The sequence below is a fragment of the Arachis ipaensis genome, chromosome B6, assembly GCF_059453495.1.
Source record: "Arachis ipaensis isolate K30076 ecotype BB chromosome B6, ASM5945349v1, whole genome shotgun sequence".
In the NCBI taxonomy this organism is placed as follows: Eukaryota; Viridiplantae; Streptophyta; class Magnoliopsida; order Fabales; family Fabaceae; genus Arachis; species Arachis ipaensis.
Window position 1 is genome coordinate 76,244,784 of NC_142441.1, and position 8,623 is coordinate 76,253,406.

Here is an 8,623-nt window from a genome sequence, read left to right on the forward strand (position 1 = left end):
TACTCAATTGCATTGGATTTTATTTAATTGAAGTTTTCATCTAGGACATTTTGTGAAATCTTTTAAAATCATGAAAATCTTAAAGAAGCAATTACAAATTAAAGCAAGAAAAGAAAAAGGGAAAGAATGAGAAAAAGGCTCTGAGTACCAATGGCAATCTATTTGTTAAGTACTTGTGGTGTTTATGTATCAAGCCAAATGCTTGAAAATAAAACACTTAGAAGTCAAGGCTAGGCTCAAGTGCAAAAGCACTCCCTCAAAGCTCAAGGTTCTGAGCATCAATGATTAGAGAGTCAACAAAAGAAAAGAAAAATGAGCTTAATGAAGTCCTCTAATTAAATGCTTGTGGTGCTTATGTATCAAGTGGTAATACTTGAAAACAAAGCATTTAGAAGTCGTAGCTTTGTTATCAACTCATGGGGCAAAGCACCCAAAAGGAGAAGCTAATAAGAAAATCAAAAGCTTGTTTCAAGGAAAAATTATAAGAAAAAGATTTCATAAATTGAGCTAGATGGAAGCATCAATCATTCACATATCTTTTGTAATTGTAGCATGCTTAGAAAATTAGCTAACCATGAACATTGAGTTTCTATTTTTCTTACCTTGGATTGTTAATCTTTATTGCATGATTCTTTTCTTGCTTGAGGACAAGCAAGGTTTAAGTTTGGTGTTGTGATGACATGTCACCATGTCATGTTTTTCTATGCTTATTCATACAAGAAATTGATGATTTGTGCTTGAATAATGAATGCTTTTGTACTTAAATGGTATATTTCCTTGATCTTTTGATTTTATAAATTTTGTAGGAAATAAGAAGAAAAAGAAGCAAAAAGCACAAAATAAGCTAAAAAGGAGAAAAAAGAGCTTTGGGACACACTTTGAAGTTGGAGCACACTTTGGAGGCTTAGGCCACGCTTTTAAAAGTGTGGCCCATGACCAAATCAAAGGAAATTGGCAATCAGCACAAAGCTCCGCTCTTGCCAAGAGCGGAGCATTATCCTGATGCAAAGATGAGCTTGGAAGCAAAATTTTCGCTAAGTTAAAATCTGGGCGCTCACAGCATGACCATGCCTCCTTCAAAGGGCTATAACTTGAGCTACAGATGTCTGATTGAGGTGCTTCTAGTTGCGTTGGAAAGCTGACATTCAGAGCTTTCCAACGTTGTATGGAAATCCATATTTGGCATGAAATTGAGGCACGAATGAAATGCATCTTTAAGGCCCAAAAACAAGCAAAAAAATCAGCTAATGCTTCCACCAAGGTTCGAAGCTGGAGCCTCACTCCAAAGTATAATGCTCCGCTCCCTTGGAGAGCATTGTCGTGCTCTCTCCAAGAAAAATTCAAAGGAAAATGTTTGCTAGTGAAGCCACAAGGATTTGAACTTGGGACCTTCCCTTGGAAGCACCAATGCTCTGCTCACAAGGAGAGCAGAGTGCTACTCCTTGGTGCATCACACAAGAGCATGACACGGACCAGGGAGGCAAGGCAAGGCACACAAGACACACAACAAGGTAGCCAATGCTCCACTCCCCACAAGAGCAAAGCATTACCCTGGGAGCAACACCCATGGGCCAAAAATTTAATAAAAATCCAATTTAATTCAATTCTTCACAAAATGAACCAAGGCCATCCAGATCCACTCTTCCTCAAATTCAAAGCAAGCAAAGCCCACATCATCACTCAAAGGCACAAGAACAAGCTAGAATTAGGATTTTAATTTATTTTGTTTTTCATTTCAATTTTATTTTATTTTGTAAAAAGCCTATATAAGGCATTATTTTCATCTTTGTTAAGGGAGCCCCATTAGAGAATATTGGAGGGCAGCTCCATTAGAAAGCTCTCTCTTAATTTTCATTCTTGTCTTGGATCTTGGGTGGAGAATTGAAGAAATTCTGTTTCAATCTCACCTTGAGATCTCTTTCTGTTTATTTTGTCAGCATAATTCAAGGAATTGTGGTTTGGAATTAAAATCTCTCTACTGTTTTCGTCTTTACTTGTTCTGCAACTTGTTCTTCTACTTCTTTTGCACTTGTTCTTGGTTGGATCAAGGAAGGACTTGAGATCTAGACTTATTTTCTAGTCTCTTTGATTCCCTGAGATCCTCAATTTTATTTTGCAATTGAGTTGAGTTTTCTTGCTGTTTTGGAATTTTCAAGCAACTTCCCTTTTCTGTTTAGATCTATTGCAAGCTATTGCATCTTTTATTTCTCTGATTGATTGCTATTTACACTTTCTGGTTGAAGTTTTAATTTCCAACACCAAATTCCTTTTACTTTTCCTGCAACTAGATTCCTCTGCATTTTACATTTGATGTTGACTGTGAGCTTGATTTACATTTCCTGCAAATTTACTTTTTATGCACTTACTCTAAGTTACTGGTTTACTGCTTCTCTTTAATTTCCAGCACCCCAGCCCCTTTACTTTTCATACAATTTACATTTCTGGTCATTTAAGTTTCTACAATTTACTTTTCTTGTTCTTTAAGTTTCTGCACATTTACTTTCTGCACTTTAAATTTTCTTGTCATTTACATTCTGTTGGCTACATTTCACCCAATTTCACTTCAATGTTAGCTTGACTAAACTAATCACCCACTAAAGTTACTTGATCCATCAATCCCTGTGGGATCGACCTCACTCTAAGTGAGTTTTACTACTTGATGCGACCCGGTACACTTGCCGGTGAGTTTTGGGTGTTTTGGAAATTCGTTTTTCCACAAAAAACACCATCAAGTTTTTGGCGCCGTTGCCGGGGATTGATTTAGATCAACAATGATTAAGTGGGTGAGAAGTCTAGATCAAGCATTTTCTTTATTTTTGTTTTCTGTTTTAAATTGAAACCAAGGTGTTTGAGTTTTTGCCTCACTTAGAAATTCTCATCTCTGATATGAGTAATTTCAATTTTCCTTGGTGTTGTGTTTTCCAAAATTTAAATGGAGTTCAACTCATCTTATGATCAAACAAATTTTATGGGATATCAGCCAGCATCATCAATTTCTAATGGTGGCTGGGAATATCACCAAGAAAATACAAATTCTAAGCACTCCAATCCATGGAGATTTGCTTCAGAGACACAAGATGAGCAAGAAAACCATATGGGACATTTCCTTCCACCACAAAATGATGCAAGTCATGATTCTAATGGTGGCTGGGAAGGGAATTCTAATGTTCCATATGATATTCATCCAAAGATATCATCACTTGACCATGCTTCAATAGAAAGCCCCTTTCAAAACTCACCACCCACACAAACTTCCATGTACCACTCAAGGTTCTCAAAGCTTGAGTCCATGCTCAAAAGATATGAGGAGAAAACAACGAAAGTTTAGAAAGAACAAGAAAACCCCCTCAAAAACATGGAAGTGCAGCTAGCTCAATTGGTGAGTGCAACGAAGAAGGAGGAAAAACAAGAGGAAGAGGCTACTGAGTCAAGTGGATTTTTACTGAAAAAAAAAAGAGGTGATGGAAACATTTGAACCTGATCTTGCAGATTCACAGAAGCCACTTGAGATGACAAGGGAACATGAATACTCAAAACTCTCTCAAACCTCCTTGAAACAAAACGGCTCAACAATTGAATCCATGATTGAAAGATATGAAGAGGAGATGAAAAAATGTTGGGAAGATCAACAAACCTCCTCAATGAAAAAGCTATTAAGTCAAATGTTGAGTGCAAGGGAGGAAGTGGAAGAGCAAGAAAGTGAGAAAGTCAACCAAAGAATTCCAAACTCAAGTGAAGCAGAGAAGTACATAGAGGAAAAGCTCATGGAACCACCAATTCAAAAGGCCCTGGATGAATACAAAACTCCAATAATCACACAGCAACCATGTCTTGAATCCAAAGAAGTGAAGGCAACTAGCAAGAACACCAATTCTGTCCCTAATCCAGCAAGCAACATCAATCAAGCCATTTGCAAAAGGAAGCTTGCTGAGGAAAGGCCAAGACAAGGGACACTAGCTGAATCTTTCCCTCCTTTGAAGTCATTCCTTTTAACAAACTGGAAGAAGAGGAAGAAAGTGAAGAACAACATGTCAAGCTAATGACACTAAAAGAGCACTTGTTGGGAGGTAACCCAACCGTAGGTAACATTTCTTCTCTGCTTTGTTTTCTTTCTTTGCTTTGTTTAAATTCAATAATTGGCATATAGTTACATTCTAAGTTTGGTGTTGCCTTGCAACAAATTCTTTTTAATCTTTTTGGATGATTGCATCAAATCAAAAAATGAAAGTGACACACCAAAATTCTAAGTTTGGTGTGCCACTTATTTTTCTATGCAAATCATTCAGCAACACCACTTGTTTTCATAATCATAATGCTCTTTGCACTGTTATCTTTCTTTTAGTTAGACAATTTTAGTTTTTTCTTTGTTTTTAGTCATTTCCTTGTTTTAAATGCTTTCTTTTATTTACTGTGTTTGTTAATACACTATTAAGAGAGCTTTATTCACGACAGATTCTTGGCTTGGTGATTGTATTTAACATATAACAGTTTCTTTCGTTTAGTTTTATTTCAAATAAATTGACATGTAGTTGCATTCTAAGTTTGGTGTTACTATGCAACAAAATTTGGTTCTAATCCTTACAAGATACTTGCATCAATTCCACGTGAAATTGTCACACTAAGTTTGGTGTGCCACTTATCTTTTATGCAATGTATTATGCACACCTTCTTATCTATGCAATCAAAATGTCTCTGTCTCTTGTGCCTTGATTGTTATCTTTAATCTTGCTTGCTTAAAACACATGTGCTACTAATATTTCATTATGTAAGACATTCATGATCCATCTTAGCCCCATAGCCATTGTTCTAATTGTTGCTTGAGGATGAGCAAGCATTCTGGGTATTGGTACGGGAAGAAGGAAGAATAGAAGGAAAAGAACAACAATAGAGAAGACGAATTGCAAGGTTGTAAAGTTCCTTTTCCTCTCATTTGTTTCCAACACTATAATTTGCATGATTGTCTTTATCTTCTCTGTATGCATGTGTGGTATGAATAAGCATAGCTTGAATTTTGATTTGTAACATGTTGCCATGCCATTATTACTACCAACTTGAGTTTTGTAAATCTTAAAGCAGTAAAGTATCATGATCATAAACAAACAAGGAATTAAAGAAGATTCTAGCATGTGCATACAGGTATTGGAAAGCTAGTATGATTAATTGTTACTCAATTGCATTGGATTTTATTTAATTGAAGTTTTCATCTAGGACATTTTGTGAAATCTTTTGAAATCATGAAAACCTTGAAGAAGCAATTACAAATTAAAGCAAGTAAAGAAAAAGGGAAAGAATGAGAAAGCTGAAGGCTCTGAGTACCAATCACAATCTATTTGTTAAGTACTTATGGTGTTTATGTATCAAGCCAAATGCTTGAAAACAAAACACTTAGAAGTCAAGGCTAGGCTCAAGTGCAAAAGCACTCCCTCAAAGCTCAAGGTTCTGAGCATCAATGATTAGAGAGTCAACAAAAGAAAAGAAAAATGAGCTTAATGAAGTCCTCTAATTAAATGCTTGTGGTGCTTATGTATCAAGTGGTAATACTTGAAAACAAAGCATTTAGAAGTCGTAGCTTTGTTATCAACTCATGGGGCAAAGCACCCAAAAGGAGAAGCTAATAAGAAAATCAAAAGCTTGTTTCAAGGAAAAATTATAAGAAAAAGATTTCATAAATTGAGCTAGATGGAAGCATCAATCATTTATATCTCTTTTGTGATTGTAGCATGCTTAGAAAATTAGCTAACCATGAACATTGAGTTGCTATTCTTCTTACCTTGGATTGTTAATCTTTATTGCATGATTCTTTTCTTGCTTGAGGACAAGCAAGGTTTAAGTTTGGTGTTGTGATGACATGTCACCATGTCATGTTTTTCTATGCTTATTCATACAAGAAATTGATGATTTGTGCTTAAATAATGAATGCTTTTGTACTTAAATGGTATATTTCCTTGATCTTTTGATTTTATAAAATTTGTAGGAAATAAGAAGAAAAAGAAGAAAAAGAAGAAAAAAGCACAAAATAAGCTAAAAAGGAGAAAAAAGAGCTTTGGGACACACTTTGAAGTTGGAGCACACTTTGGAGGCTTAAGCCACGCTTTTAAAAGCGTGGCCCATGACCAAATCAAAGGAAATTGGCAATCAGCACAAAGCTCCGCTCTTGCCAAGAGCGGAGCATTATCCTGATGCAAAGATGAGCTTGGAAGCAAAATTTTCGCTAAGTTAAAATCTGGGCGCTCATAGCATGACCATGCCTTCTTCAAAGAGCGATAACTTGAGATACAAATGTCTGATTTCGGTGCTTCCAGTTGTGTTGGAAAGCTAACATTGAGAGCTTTCCAACAATATATGGAAATCTATATTTGGCATGAAATTGAGGCACGAATGAAATACATCTTTAAGGGCAAAAAACAAGCAAAAAAATCAACTAATGCTTCCACCAAGGTTCGAAGCTGGAGCCTCACTCCAAAGTATAATGCTCCGCTCCCTTGGAAAGCATTGTCGTGCTCTCTCCAAGAAAAATTCAAAGGAAAATGTTTGCTAGTGAAGCCACAAGGATTTGAACTTGGGACCTTCCCTTGGAAGCACCAATGCTCCGCTCACAAGGAGAGCAGAGCGCTACTCCTTGGTGCATCACACAAGAGCATGACAGGGACCAGGGAGGCAAGGCAAGGCGCACAAGACACACACCAAGGCAGCCAATGCTCCGCTCCTCACAAGAGCAGAGCATTACCCTAGGAGCAACACCTATGGGCCAAAAATTCAATAAAAATCCAATTTAATTCAATTCTTCACCAATTGAACCAAGGCCATCCAGATCCACTCTTCCTCAAATCCAAAGCAAGCAAAGCCTACATCATCACTCAAAGGCACAAGAACAAGCTAGAATTAGGATTTTCATTTAATTTGTTTTTCATTTCAATTTTATTTTATTTTGTAAAAAGCCTATATAAGGCATTATTTTCATCTTTGTTAGGGAAGCCCCATTAGAGAATATTGGAGGGAAGATCCATTAGAAAGCTCTCTCTTAATTTTCATTCTTGTCTTGGATCTTGGATGGAGAATTGAAGAAATTCTGTTTCAATCCCACCTTGAGATCTCTTTCTGTTTATTTTGTCTGCATAATTCAAGGAATTGTGGTTTGGAATTAAAATCTCTCTACTGTTTTCATCTTTACTTCTTCTGCAATTTGTTCTTCTACTTCTTTTGCACTTGTTCTTGGTTGGATCAAGGAAGGACTTGAGATCTAGACTTGTTTTCTAGTCTCTTTGATTCCTTGAGATCCTCAATTTTATTTTACAACTGAGTTGAGTTTTCTTGCTGTTTTGGATTTTTCAAGCCACTTCCCTTTTCTATTTAGATCTATTGCAAGCAATTGCATCTTCTATTTCTCTGATGGATTGCTATTTACACTTTCTGGTTGATGTTTTAATTTCCAACACCAAATTCCTTTTACTTTTTCTGCAACTAGATTCCTCTGCATTTTACATTTCATGTTGACTGTGAGCTTGATTTACATTTCCTGCAAATTTACATTTTCTGCACTTACTCTAAGTTACTGGTTTACTGCTTCTCTTTAATTTCCAGCACCCCAGCCCCTTTACTTTTCATGCAATTTACATTTCTGGTCATTTAAGTTTCTGTAATTTACTTTTCTTGTTCTTTAAGTTTCTGCACATTTACTTTCTGCACTTTAAATTTTCTTGTCATTTACATTCTGTTGGCTACATTTCACCCAATTTCACTTCAATGTTAGCTTGACTAAACTAATCACCCACTAAAGTTGCTTGATCCATCAATCCCTGTGGGATCGACCTCACTCTAAGTGAGTTTTACTACTTGATGCGACCCGGTACACTTACCGGTGAGTTTTGGGTGTTTTGGAAATTCGTTTTTCCACAAAAAACACCATCACCACTCCCTTGTGCTCTACTCTGACAACTTCCACCTATTTGCAAGTTTCTTCAATATTAACCTCTTCTTCTTGGTAGCTTTCTTCCTATTTGATCTCTTCTTCATTGCTCACCAAGGGCATGGGCGGCTGTGCTTCTTCTTCTTTAATCTCTATTTCTTGATCAACCTCTTCCAAGTCTTCAACTATGATATGCCTTGGAGGTTGTACACCCTCCTCAACATCAAATGCAACCGTCTTGGAAGGAGGTTCTATGTCTTGACTTTCCCATGGAGGTTCAGCATCTCCTAAGTCTTCAACCAATTCTTCTTCTTCGATAATTACAGCTTCCTCCACTTGTTCCAGCACAAAAGTATGTTCCTCATTGTCTATTGGAGTTTCTAGTGTCTCCTTTATGCTACGCTCTTTTATAGATTCTTCACATGTAGCCATGAGAGCACTTTGAGTGTCTGAGCGTTGGGAAGCTAATCGACTTATCGCTTGATTTAGTTGATATAGAGTTGCATGAAATTGATCCACTGTTTCCTTGAGACGATCTGTTGATTCTTGTTCTGCTTGGGTATCATAAGTAGGACCATAAGGCTCTTGGATTGATAGATATGGATATGGTGCATACGGAGGTGGTGGTTCTTGGGAGTAATTGGGTTGGAATTACGGTGGTTCTATATATGATTCATATGGTTCATAAAGTGGTTGGTATGGTGGATGAGGGTTAGG